Raw genomic sequence first — 14,237 nt, 5'->3', positions numbered from 1 at the left:
ACCCTAGCATCAGGGCCCTTCTTCCTCTTGTAGATCCATTTGCAACCAATAGCTTTTACCTCGGAGGGCGGATCTACTAGAGTCTAGAATCCATTGGCCTCCATTGAGTCCATCTCAGCTCTCATGGCATCTACCCACTTCCGAGAATCTATGTCCAACATAGCTTCTGCATAAGTCACGAGATCCTCGTCACTAGTCAAGGCTTCCACCAAGTAACTATCATGATCATAGACAAAATGAACTGGTGGCCTGGACACCCGGGTAGATCTTCTAGGTTGGTCAATACTTAGAACCTGTGAGACACTTTCCACTAACCCTGAGCTTTCCTCATCAAGAACTATTTCTTGACGGTGTGAGTCCAGGATATAACCAATCTCCAAGAATTGTGCATTTTGACTACAAAACATATTCTGCTTACTTGGATCATAGAATAGGTAATCCACAAAGCCTTTTGGGTAGCCTATGAATAGGCAACAACTGGTATTGGATTCCAACTTGTCCGCACTCGTTCTTTTAATGTGCGTAGGACAACCCCAAATCTTCAAGTGTCTGATACTTGGTTTCTTTCCGATCCAAAGTTCATATGGAATATTCGGAACTGATTTGGTTGGAACCTGATTCAACACGTATGTCGCAGTCTCTGATGTGTAGCCCTAAAAGGATGTCAATAACTCCGAGTGTATGAGAAATGCTCGGACCATATCCAATAAAGTCCTATTCCTCATCTCTGAAACACCATTAAGCTATGGTGTAGCAGGAGGAGACAACTATGACACTATCCCATTGACCTTCAAGTAGTCTCTGAATTTGTCAGAGATATTCGCATTCTCGATCTGATCAAAGGGCCTTGATTTGTCTCTCTAACTGTTTCTTGACCTCTTGTCTGAACTTTGTGAATTTCTAAAAGAATTCAGACTTGTCTCATTAGGCACACGTAACCATACCGAGAGTAGTCATTGGTGAATGTACTGAAATACACGTGCTGGTTATGAGCCCTAACACTCAATGGACCACATACATCACTATGTATAAGGTCAAACGTGCCTATAAATCTTTCAGGCTTACCGTTAAATGGTTGTTTTGTCATCTTACCCTGAAGGCAACGCTCACAAGTGGAAAAATCTTATATAGTTAAAAAATCCAAAAGACCATCCTTTACCAGCTTTGTGATGCGGTCAACACCGATATGGACAAGTCAGTAATGTTACAAGCACGTGGGATAAACTGTCACGGATTCTTTTCTTGGGGATATTAACCGATGTAGTTTCAGCAATATTAGTTTCTAGAGAAGGTATGCGATGAATTTGTTGTTTCTTTTAATAGTAATTGTATTACTAAAGAAGACAGAATAACCATCAACACACAGTTTTGAGACAGAAATCAAATTTCTTCTTAAATTCTGTACAAAAAGATAATATTTGAATACAATTATTCATTTTTTAAAAATCAACTCTATGGTTTTTATAGCCACAGCTGCAACACTTGTAGAAGTCCCCAAGTAAAGCATTACTTCTCCTTCACTCAACATTCTGCTTACCTTGTACCCCTGTAGTGAGTTACACGCATGAATTGAAACCCTGGAGTCAATACACCAAGATGCAGAAATAACCAACAAATTGGTTTCTATGACACAAGATTCGAGATTACCTTTCTTGGATTCTAGGTATTGAGTACAGTTCCTCTTCTAGTGGTCGGTCTACTTGTAATAGTGACAGGCATCAGATGCCTTGTCATTCCTCTATGCTTCTTGGGTTTGGTGGTCTTTTTCTGGGGCTTTCTCTTTGCCCTCCTCTTCTTGCCCTATTTGCTTACTTCAACAAGCATGCAATGGGCTCATCTTTCTTAATCAATTCTTCGGCCCTCTACAACATATTGTTGAGTTCTTGCAAACTGACATTCAGCTTGTTCATGTTGTAATTCATGATGAATGGATTGAAGGACAGGGGCAAAGAGTTAAGAATAGCTTTGATCTAGGTAACCAGATTCAGCCCGGATCCAAGAGCCTCCAGTTCGTTAATATAACCCATCATCCGAAGACAATGATCATGAACTTGTTGGCCCTTGGACATATGCGCAGTCATGAACTGTTTCAAGACCTTCTACTGAGTAGAACGGTTCTACTCTAAAGGGATAGGAAATCCATCACATGGACGCCCAAGATTGCAGAATAAAGGAGGCGAATTTCAAAAATTTTTCTTTCCCTTCAATTGGGAATCGAATTCCCTATTTAGAAAATCATATTTTCAATGATCATTCTTGAACCATAAACTAAACCAGATCTGAACCAAAAGGAGGAGAGAGAGATAATACCTGATACAAAGAAATAGTATCTCTCAATGGAGGTGTTCATGCCCAAGGTAGAAACCAAAATCTGCTCCCACTGAAGATGGCGCAGTGCAAGGTGGAGCAGAATCAGCAGTGTCCTTCCTAAGAACTTGATTCTTCCCACGAATCACCTGGATGGCTTGTGAATACAACTCCTACCAATCTTTTCTCCAAAAGATTGGAATCAAGATCCAATCTTGATTTCTCCCAAACAATGGAGATCGAACTGCTATAGGCGGCGGCTGCAGGAAGGAGGCGGCTAGAAAGAATTTGCAGGGTGCAAAATTCTCTCCTTTGTTATCTCAGCTCTAAAAACAAGACTTGAGTCTGTTGGATGTGTGTCTAAAGGCTTCCGCCCCCTCTTCCTTTTATAGACTTAAAGGGATCACCTCCTAATCCCATTAGGAGTTGCTAACCCAAATCATATCTGGATTAGAAGTCCCTTTAAGATAAGGGATAATCATTATCTTATCTGTAGATTAGATTAGTCAGCTCCTAATCTAATTAGGAAGTTTCCAAATCTAAATCTCATTTAGATCTTGAACTCTCTGAGTGGATAGGGTGTGGGCCCAATCCTATCAGCTGATCTTATCTCAGAATTCGCCCCTTAAAGACTAATCAAATTAGCCCAGTTCGAAATGGGCTTAAGGCCCATTTAGGGTTATGTATTTATTAAACCTTTCAAACTGCTGCCCAGTTGGGCTTCCTTGTATGGTGTGGGACCCAAACATTGATCTACACATCAGCCACATGGGTTCAGCCCAGCCTTTGTTACAAGGCCTGGCCGAATACACTGTGATGGATAGTGCACCCCCTAAAACCCATCAGATGGGCTCTATGGGCCCAACACTTACCCTAAGTGGTCCCTGGGCCAAGCTACCTTGTAACACACAGGGACTGTGGGCAGATACAAGATTAGCCCATCAGGTATTATCCTCAATGGCCTTACACTTAACCTCTCAGCTCATAATGATCATACACTACCCAACAAGAGAGGACCTCTCCCTCGGCTGCAAGGAACAGTGTTGCACTCTCTCAAATATTGATCCTGGGAATTAAAACCTTTTGCAAATCATTTCGAAACCATAATTTATATACTTTTATATCTCATATAAAAAATATTTTGCAAAACAAATCTCAACGATTGAAATCGGTTGCCTGCAGTCTTGGTTTCCATTAGTGAGAGTGCATCTCTGATCATTACCTTTGTCCGACAAAGGGGTTGATCCTGTCACTATTATCACCCACTCAAATGAATTCTTAGACTATCCCAACTTAACCAGGTTTTGATCCCCGCTAAGGATCTCATTGATTGGTACATCAAAGACAGCCCAATCCGACACCTAGTGCAGTATCATATTCGAGTCTAGGGGTCGGGGGTAACTTTTCAGTTTTGCCCATCAATCTCCAAGGTCCAAGGCATTACTGGAAATATGGTCCAGTTCAAAGATTCAATTAATCCCACACTGTGTGTGCCTAGGGTCTCACCCTGTTGCTGAGACAAGCCACCCCAACTGACTTGGTGGCACCACATTGTGTGCCTAGGGTCTCCCTAGACCGACCCACTAGCTGTGAACATTCTAAACTAACATGAGTCTCATTAAGTGTCCAGTTTAAGGGTATTTCACAGAAACATACCAAGGGAACATGAATCAAATATGCACTTTTATTCATTTACAATAAACTCAGAAAGTACATCATTTTGATTGAAGCTAAGGGCATACAAAACTGTCTAACAGCTCCCACTTGCACTTAGGTCCAATCAGGTACTAGTCGGAGTCCATGCTTTCCACGTGTTTCTCAAACACTTTCTATCATAGTGGCTTTGTCAATGGGTCTACTACATTTTCCGTTGACGCTACCTTCTGAATCAAGACGTCCCCTCTACCAATAATCTCCCTCAGTACATGGTACTTCCTCTCGATGTGCTTCGACTTCGAGTGGGCTCGAGGCTCCTTAGCCTGAGCAATAGCTCCATTGTTGTCACACAACAATGGGAAGGTTGATGTGCTGGACGGAACTACTCCCAACTCGTGAACGAACTTATTCATCCACACGGCTTCTTTGGCAGCCTCACTTACGGCAATGTATTCGGCCTCGGTCGTGGAGTCTGCAGTGGACCCCTGTTTGCTGCTTTTCCAGCAAACAACACACGGTCCTATAGAGAAAACATATCCAGATGTAGACTTTTTATCATTTGGATTCGACTGGAAATCGAAATCTGTATACCCTTGGATCTGTAGTGAGCTATCATCAAATACTAAACGAAACTCTTTTGTCCTTCGAAGGTACTTAAGTGAAAGGATGAGAGATCCATCACATGGACGCCCAAAGATTGCGGAATAAGGGGAGAATTTCAAAAGCTTTTCCTCTCCCTTCAACTGGGAATCACATTCCCTATTTCGAAAATCATATTTTCAAGGATAAATCTTGAACCTTAAACTGAACCAGATCTAAACCAAAAGGAATGGGAGAGAATAATACCTGATACGGTGAAGTAATATCTCCCAACGAAGGTGTTCACGCCCAAGGAAGGATCCAAAGACTACTCCCACTGAAGATGGCACAGTGTAGGATGGAGCAGAATCAGCAGTGTTCTTCCCAAGAACTCTGTCCTTCGCAAGAATCAGTAGAATGGTACGTGAGCACAGCTTCCTTTTCAATTCTTTCTCAAAGAACTGATGTCAAGATCCAATCTTGACTTCTCCCACAGCTGGAGATCGAACTGGCAAACAGGGCGACAAGAGCAGGGAGGCGGCAAGAGAGTATTCGCAGGGTGCAGAATTCTCTCTTCTTGATTTCAGCACTAAAGAGGATCTGATGTATTTCCTGTTGGTCTCTCTCAAGGCTGTCGCCCCCTCGTTCTTTTTGTTAAATTAAAAGATCAGCTCCTAATCCTATTAGGAGGTGCTTATCCAAATCATATTTGGATCAGCCTTCTCTTCTAGTGTTAAGGATAAACCCTAGCTTTATCCTAATCCCATTAGGAGGTTTCTAGATTCGTATCACATTCAGATCTGGACTCTCTGAGTGGATAGGATTAAGACCCTATCCTATCTGCTAATCCATATCAGAATTCGCCCCTTTAATTAACTAAATAAATAGTCCAGTTCGAAATGGGCTTTAGGCCCATCAAGCTTATGTGCTCACTTAACCTTCCTATCTGCTGCCCAGTTGGGTTTCCTTGTATGGCGTGGGACCCAAGCATTGATCTACACATCAACTACATGGGTTCGGCCCAGCCTTTGTTACAAGGCCTGGTCAAATACACTATTAAAAACAGTGAACCCCCTGAAACCCATCGAATGGGCTCTATGGGCCCAACACTTACCCTAAGTGGTCCCTGGGCCAAGCCACCTTGTAACACCCAGGAACTGTGGGCAGATGCAAGATTAGCCCATCAGGTATTATCCTCAATGGTCTTACACTTAACCTCTCAGCCCTTAATGATCATACACTGCCCGACAAGAGAGGACCTCTCCCTCGGCTGCAAGGAACAGTGTCGCACTCTCCACTTATATGGATCCCGGGAATTAAAACCTTTTGCAAACATTTTAGAAACCATAATATATATACTTTTATAATTCATATAAAATATACTTTGCAAAACAAATCTCAACGATTGAAATCGGCTGCCGGCAGTCTTCGTTTCCAACAGTGAGAGCGCATCCCCGATCATTACCTTTGTCCGACAAAGGAGCTGATCCTGTCACTATGATCACCCACTCAGATGAATTCTCGGATTGTCCCAACATACCTAGGTTTTGACCCCCGCTAAAGATTTCACTAAATGGTACATCAAAGACAGCCCAATCCGACACCTAGTGCAGTATCATAATCGAGTCTAGGGGTCCGGTGTAAATTTTCAGTTTTGCCCATCAATCTCCATGGTCCAGGGCAATATTGGAAATCTGATCCAGTTCAATGATTCAATTAATCCCACACTGTATGTGCCTAGGGTCTCACCCCGGTAGCTGAGACAAGCCACCCCAACCGACTTGGTGGCACCACAGTGTCATCCTTGTCAGGATGGGTCTCCCCAGACCGACCCACTGGCTGTGAACATTCTAAACTAACATAAGTCTCAATACGTGTCTAGTTTAAGGGTATTACACAGAAACATACCAAGGGAACATGAATCAAATATGCACTTTTATTCATTTACAATAAACTCATAAAGTACATCAATTTTGATAGAAGCTAAGGGCATACAAAACTGTCTAACAGCTCTCACTTGCACTTAGGTCCAATCAGGTATTAGCCGGAGTCCCATGCTTTCCACGTGTTTCTCAAACACTTTCTGTGATAGTGGCTTTGTCAATGGGTCTGCTACATTTTCCGCTGACGCTACCTTCTGAATCAGGATGTCCCCTCTACCAACAATCTCCCGCAGTACGTGGTACTTCCTCTCGATGTGCTTCGACTTCGAGTGGGCTTGTGGCTTCCTAGCCTGAGCAATGGCTCCATTGTTGTCACACAACAATGGGATGGGTGATGTCTCAGACGGAACTATTCCCAACTCATGAATGAACTTCTTCATCCACACGGCTTCTTTAGCAGCCTCACATGCGGCAATGCAGTCGGCCTCGGTCGTGGAGTCTGTAGTGGACCCCTGTTTGTTGCTTTTCCAGCAAACAGCACACGATCCTATCGTGAAAACATATCCAGATGTAGACTTTCTATCATCTGGGTCTAACTGGAAATCGACATCTGTGTACCCTTGGATCTGTAATGAGCTACCGTCGAATACTAGACAAAACTCTTTTGTCCTTCGAAAGTACTTAAGTATGTTTTTCACAGCAGTCCAATGCTCCTGCTCTGGCTTCGCCTGAAATCTGCTTACTACACTCATTGCCTGAGCTATGTCAGGGCAAATGCACAGCATGGCATACATGATGCTCCCTACTGCAGAGGCATAGGGAACGTCTTTAATGCCATCAATCTCCTAAGAAGTCTTGGGAGACATCTTCTTGGAAAGAGTGACTCCGTGCCTGAAAGGAGTCGAAGACCCAGTATATAGGAGGCTTCTCCAAGATCTTTCATGGAGAATTGCTGTGACAGCCATACTTCCACCGTTGTTAACATACCTACATCATTCCCAATGAGTTGAATGTCATCTACATACAGAACCAAGAAGGTAACCTTATCTCCACTGTACTTCCTGTAGACACAGGGTTCATCCGGATTCTGCTCGAAGTCAAACGATTTGACGACAGAGTCAAAATGGATGATCCAACTTCTAGAAACTTGCTTAAGTCCATAAATGGATTTATTAAGTTTACATACCATGTTTTCCTAACCTGCAGCAATGAAGCCTTGCGGCTGCTGCATATAGATATCTTCAGTAAGATCTCCATTCAGGAATGCAGTTTTGACATCCATTTGCCAAATCTCATAATCATGGTATGCTGGTACAGCTAGCAAGATCCTAATAGATTTAAGCATGGCCACAGGCGAAAAGGTTTCCTCATAATCGATGCCCTCTTTCTGAGTGTACCCTTTCGCCACCAAACGAGCTTTGAAGGTTTCAACCTTACCATCGGGGCCCTTCTTCCTCTTGTAAATCCATTTGCAACCGATTGCTTTTACCCCAGAGGGCGGATCTACTAGAGTCCAGACTCCATTGGTATCCATTGAGTCCATCTCTGCTCTCATGGCCTCCACCCACTTCTGGGAATCTATGTCCAACATAGCTTCCGTGTAAGTCACGGGATCCTCCTCACTAGTCAAGGTTTCCACCAGGTAACTATCCTGGTCATAACCATAATGGACTGGTGGCCTGGATACCCGAGTGGATCTTCTAGGTTGGTCACTACCTAGAACTTGTGGGACATCTCCCACTGCTCCTGAGCTCTCCTCATCAAAAACAACTTCCTGATGATGGGTGTCCAGGATATAGTCGGTTTCCAAGAATTGCGCGTTACGACTGTAGAACACTTTCTGCTCGCTTGGGTCATAGAATAGGTAACCTACAGAGCCTCTTGGGTAGCCTACAAATAGGCAACGACTGGTCTTGGATTCCAACTTGTTTGCACTTGTTCTTTTAACGTGTGCTGGACAACCCCAAATCTTCAAGTGTCTGACACTTGGTTTCTTTCCGGTCTAAAGTTTATATGGAGTATTCAGAATCGATTTGTTTAGAACCCAATTCAGCACATAAATCGTAGTCTCTAATGCGTAACCCCAAAAGGATGTGGGTAACTCTGAGTGTATGAGAAGCGACCAGACCATATCCAATAAGGTCCTATTCCTCATCTCCGAAACACCGTTAAGTTGCGGTGTAGCAGGAGGATCTAATTGTGATACTATCCCATTGTCCTTTAAGTAGTCCCTGAATTCGTCAAAGAGATACTCGCCACCTCGATCTGATCGAAGGGCCTTAATTTCTCTTCTTAACTGTTTCTCGACCTCTTGTCTCAACTCTTTGAACTTTTCAAAGGATTTAGACTTGTGTCTCATTAGGTACACGTAACCGTATCGTGAAAAATCATCTGTGAAGGTGATGAAATACATGTGTTGATTTTGTGTCCTAACACTCAGGGGACCACATACATCAGTATGTATTAGGTCAAGTGAAACCGTACATCTTTCAGGTTTACCGTTAAATGGCCGTTTCGTCTTCTTGCCTTGTAGGCAATGCTCACATGTGGGAAGATCTTCTACAGTTATAAAATCCAAAGGACCATTCTTTACCAACCTTGTGATTCGGTCAACACCGATGTGGCCAAGTCGATAATGCCACAGACACGAGGGATTAACTATAGTTAACTGTATCATGAGCTTTCTTTCTAGGGATTTCAGCCGACGTAGTTTCGGTTATGTTAGTTTCTAGAGAAGGATGTAGAACATAGAGACTGTTCTCCAGTTCCCCATATGCGATGAATCTGTTGATTCTTTTAATAGTAATCGTATTACTAAATAAGACAGAATAACCATCTGCACACAGTTTTGATACAGAAATCAAATTTCTTCTTAAATTTCGCACATAAAGACAGTCTTTCAATACAATTGTTCCTTCTCTAAAAATTAATTCCACAGTTCCTATGGTCGTGGCTGCAACAGTTGCAGTAGTCCCCAAGAAGAGTGTGACTTCTCCATCACTCAGCCTTTTGCTTACCTTGAACCCCTGCAGTGAATTACACGCATGAGTTGAAGCCTCGGAGTCAATACACCAGGATGTAGAAGCTACCAACAAATTGGTTTCTATAACACAAGTTTCGAAGTTACCTTTCTTGGATTCCAGGTTGGCAGGACAGTTCCTTTTCCAGTGGCCGGTCTTCTTGCAGAAGTGACAGGCATCTAATGCTTTGTCTTTCTTCTGCTTCTTGCTCTTAGTGGCTTTCTTCTGAGGCTTCTTTGCCTTTCTCTTTCTCTTACCTGTCTTGCCAGCTTCAATAAGCATGGCTACAGGCTCATCCTTTCTAATCATTTCTTCAGATCTTTGCAACATATTGCTGAGCTCTTGTAAGCTGACATTCAGCTTGTTCATGTTATAGTTCATGATGAACGGATTAAATGAAGGAGGCAAAGAGATAAGGATAGCATCTATCTAGGTTGCAAGGTCCAGCCCGGATCCAAAAGCCTCCAGTTCGTTGATGTATCCCATCATCCGAAGACAATGGTCGTGAACTTGTTGCCCCTTGGACATTTGTGCGGTCATGAACTGTTTCAAGACCTTTTGTCGAGTAGAACGATTCTGCTATTCATACATTGTCCTGAGACTGTCCAATATGTCTTTGGCAAGTTTGATCTGATCGAACTGCCTCTGTATCGGGTTGTCTAAGGAGGCAATGATGTAACACCGGGCAAGGGAGTTTTTCTCCTCCCATTCCTGACAGTCTCTCCTTCGGGCCACAGAAGCCCTATCACCCGCACTTTGTCCAGCTTTTTAGAAGCTATGACCAACATAAGGTTCCTGTACCAGTCAGCATAGTTTGGGCCCTTCAACTTGTTGTCATCAAGCAGTTTTGCAAAAGATCCGTTTGCCATTTTCTGATAAAAGAGCAAACATCAGTCGACAACCTAATTTGATTCATGTTCATTTCATAGATATGGATTTTAATCTACGATCCATTTCCATTTATTCGTATTTGAGATTTCCCTCCTCTCACTGACAGCGACTACGGGTTGTCTCTGAAAATGTGGGAAATCACATAGGGTGCATGGTGCCAATTGTTTCAGTTGCATAACCCCACCACCTTTTTGTGAAGGATCACATCCACTCATCATATGAGTTTTCCCTTTGGCCTCTGTCAGACAAGGTTCAGAGCCATTTTCATGTAAATCATTCTATCCAGTGAGGGCTTACCCATCATATTCGTAAACGCCAAGGTACCGTGAGAGAGTTCCCATTTTCTGGTGAAGCCCCTCCCACATCGGTCTATGACGCCTCTATCATCTTATGAAACACTCAGACAAGCCCAACAGCAAATGGATAGCCCATTTTCTGGTGCGTTTCCTCATTACTGAATGACCCATCCTCATGCTAATGATGGAAGACCTTTAGAGAGTTTATCATATGAATCTCCCTATCACATGCACTCATATTAGCTGGAGGGAACAAAATTACGCCCTAGTTTGATTTAGGTCAAACCAAAGTGGCTCCCACTGACTTTCATAAAGCCAGATTTCGGTGGGCCTTGAATCGGCTAGGGTTCCGCACGTAACTTCTTAATGAGGTGTGGGGCCCACCACTGAGGGAAGTCATCCAATGACCAAAAGGGACACCATGGAAATGATGTGCATTCAACCATGGTGTGCGCAAGAGCCACTATCGAATGAGCATGGGCCAAGTACTTACGGCCCATGTACGCAGCACATCACACATCCATACATCACATGCAGGGATAAATTGATCCAATCAATTAATTATCTGTAAGGCCCATTGGAAGCCCGTTAAAATTCCATAATATTAACCATTAATATTATCTAGGTATATGGGCTGAATTAGGGTTAACCAGTTCGGCCCATATAGCTTTATCCTTTAAAATGAGCTTTTGCAGTTTTAACTATTTAAAACTGGGCCTTTACAGGCTGTGCCGAATTAACCATTTAATTAAATATCAATCCTTAGGCCCATTAGTGGGAAATTAGGGCTGACTTTCAGCCTTGATTAAACCCTAGAATTGGTCCAAATAGTTTTGAACTAATCTTGGTTCGAATGGGTCTAGGGTTTGATTTTTAATTAAATCCTTAATTCAAGAAAATAATATGAAATTAAATACTGATAAAAGGAAAAACAAGAATCAGTCAAACAGGGCTGTTCGCACAATCCTTCCTGCAAAATAGAGGTTAAATCACAGAATGCAGTTTCACAAACTGCAAATCGCAGATAGCATTTCTCTCATCTGCGAAATCTCCTTCTCTACGAAATCTCATTTTTTGCGCCACCAACTTCGATCAAAAATAAAAATAAATAGAAATCCTATTTCTATTAATAATTACATCAGATCGAATACCTATACATTGAGTCTAGAAAATAAAAAAAAATTATTTACAGACCCAAAATAAATCAAGAACTGCAAAACCGCAGGTTCCCTACGCAAACCAAGAATTCGATCTCCTCTTGTACGAACAACCCATAAATCAAGAAAATTATAAAGAACAATTCTAAATAATAATCAGATTTATTTAAAATTAATTTCAGACTATTTGTCCATCTGTTTTGGGAACAAATTACCCAAAAACCAAATTTGCGCAAATTGGGTAGAACGCATTCTCCCTAATTGCGCAGGTTCAGATCTGATACAGAATAGTTCAAGATTTGAACCATGGCTCTGATACCACTGAAAGGATGAGAGATCCATCACATGGATGCCCAAAGCTTGCGGAATATGGGGCAAATTTCAAAAATTTTTCTTCTCCCTTCAACTGGGAATCACATTCCCTATTTAGAAAATCATATTTTCAAGGATAAATCTTGAACCTTAAACTGAACCAGATCTGAACCAAAAGGAATAGGAGAGAATAATACCTGATATGGAGAAGTAATATCTCCCAACGAAGGTGTTCACGTCCAAGGAAGGATCCAAAGACTGCTCCCACTGAAGATGGTGCAGGGCAGGATGGAGCAGAATCAGCAGTGTTCTTCCCGAGAACTCTGTCCTTCGCAAGAATCAGTAGAATGGTACGTGAGTACGGCTTCTTTTTCAATTCTTTCTCAAAGAATTGATGTCAAGATCCAATCTTGACTTCTCTCACAGCTGGAGATCGAACTGGCAAACAAGGCGACAAGAGCAGGGATGCAGCAAGAGAGTATTCACAGGGTGCAGAATTCTCTCTTCTTGATTTCAGCACTAAAGAGGATCTGATGTGTTTCCTGTTGGTCTCTCTCAAGGCTGCCGCCCCCTCATTCTTTTTATTAAATTAAAAGATCATCTCCTAATCCCATTAGGAGGTGCTTATCCAAATCATATTTGGATCAGCCTTCTCTTCTAGTGTTAATGATAAACCCTTATCTTATCTGCAGATTATATTAGCTTTATCCTAATCCCATTAGGAGGTTTCTAGATTTGAATCACATTCAGATCTGGACTCTCTGAGTGGATAGGATTAAGACCCTATCCTATCTGCTAATCCATCTCAGAATTCGCCCCTTTAATTAACTAAATAAATAGCCCAGTTCGAAATGGGCTTTAGGCCCATCAAGCTTATGTACTCACTTAACCTTCCTATCTGCTGCCCAATTAGGCTTCCTTGTATGGCATGGGACCCAAGCATTGATCTACACATCAGCCACATGGGTTCGGCCCAGCCTTTGTTACAAGGCCTGGTCGAATACACTGTTATAGACTATGAACCCCCTAAAACCTATCGAATGGGCTCTATGGGCCCAACACTTATCCTAAGTGGTCCCTGTGCCAAGCCACCTTGTAACACCCAGGGATTGTGGGCAGATGCAAGATTAGCCCATCAGGTATTATCCTCAATGGTCTTACACTTAACCTCTCAGCCCTTAATGATCATACACTGCCCGACAAGAGAGGACCTCTCCCTCGGCTGCAATGAACAGTGTCGCACTCTCCACTTATATGGACCCCGGGAATTAAAACCTTTTGCAAACATTTAAAAACCATAATATATATACTTTTATATCTCATATAAAATATACTTTGCAAAACAAATCTCAATGATTGAAATCGGCTGCCGGCAGTCTTGGTTTCCAACAATGAGAGCGCATCCCCGATCATTACCTTTGTCCGACAAAGGGGCTGATCCTGTCACTATGATCACCCACTCAGATGAATTCTCGGATTGTCCCAACATACCCAGGTTTTGACCCCCGCTAAGGATCTCACTGAATGGTACATTAAAAACACCCCGATCCGACATCTAGTGCAATATCATAATCAAGTTTAGGGGTCGGGTGTAACTTTCCAGTTTTGCCCATCAATCTCCAAGGTCCAGGGCAATACTGGAAATCTGGTCTAGTTCAAAGATTCAATTAATCCCACACTGTATGTGCATAGAGTCTCACCCCGGTAGCTGAGACAAGCCACCCCAGACCGACCCACTGGCTGTGAACATTCTAAACTAACACAAGTCTCAATAAGTGTTCAGTTTAAGGATATTACACAGAAACATACCAAGGGAACATGAATCAAATATGCACTTTTATTCATTTACAATAAACTCATAAAGTACATCAATTTTGATTGAAGCTAAGGGCATACAATACTGTCTAACATTAAGTATGTTTTCCAAAGTAGTCCAATGCTCCTGCCCTGGGTTGGCCTGAAATCTGCTTACTACACTCACTGCCTGAGCAATGTCAAGGCAAATGCACAGCATGGCATACATGATGCTCCCTACGGCAGAGCATAGGGAACGTCTTTCATGCCATTAATCTCCTTAGAAGTTTTGGGAGACATCTTCTTAGAGAGAGTGACTCCGTTCTTTAAAGGAACATTTCA

Source organism: Nelumbo lutea, chromosome 3 (assembly GCF_056320005.1).
Source record: "Nelumbo lutea isolate HS-2025 chromosome 3, American lotus-T2T, whole genome shotgun sequence".
Taxonomy (NCBI): domain Eukaryota; kingdom Viridiplantae; phylum Streptophyta; class Magnoliopsida; order Proteales; family Nelumbonaceae; genus Nelumbo; species Nelumbo lutea.
The sequence above is the reverse complement of the archived record's forward strand: the minus strand, read 5'-3'. Positions refer to the sequence as shown.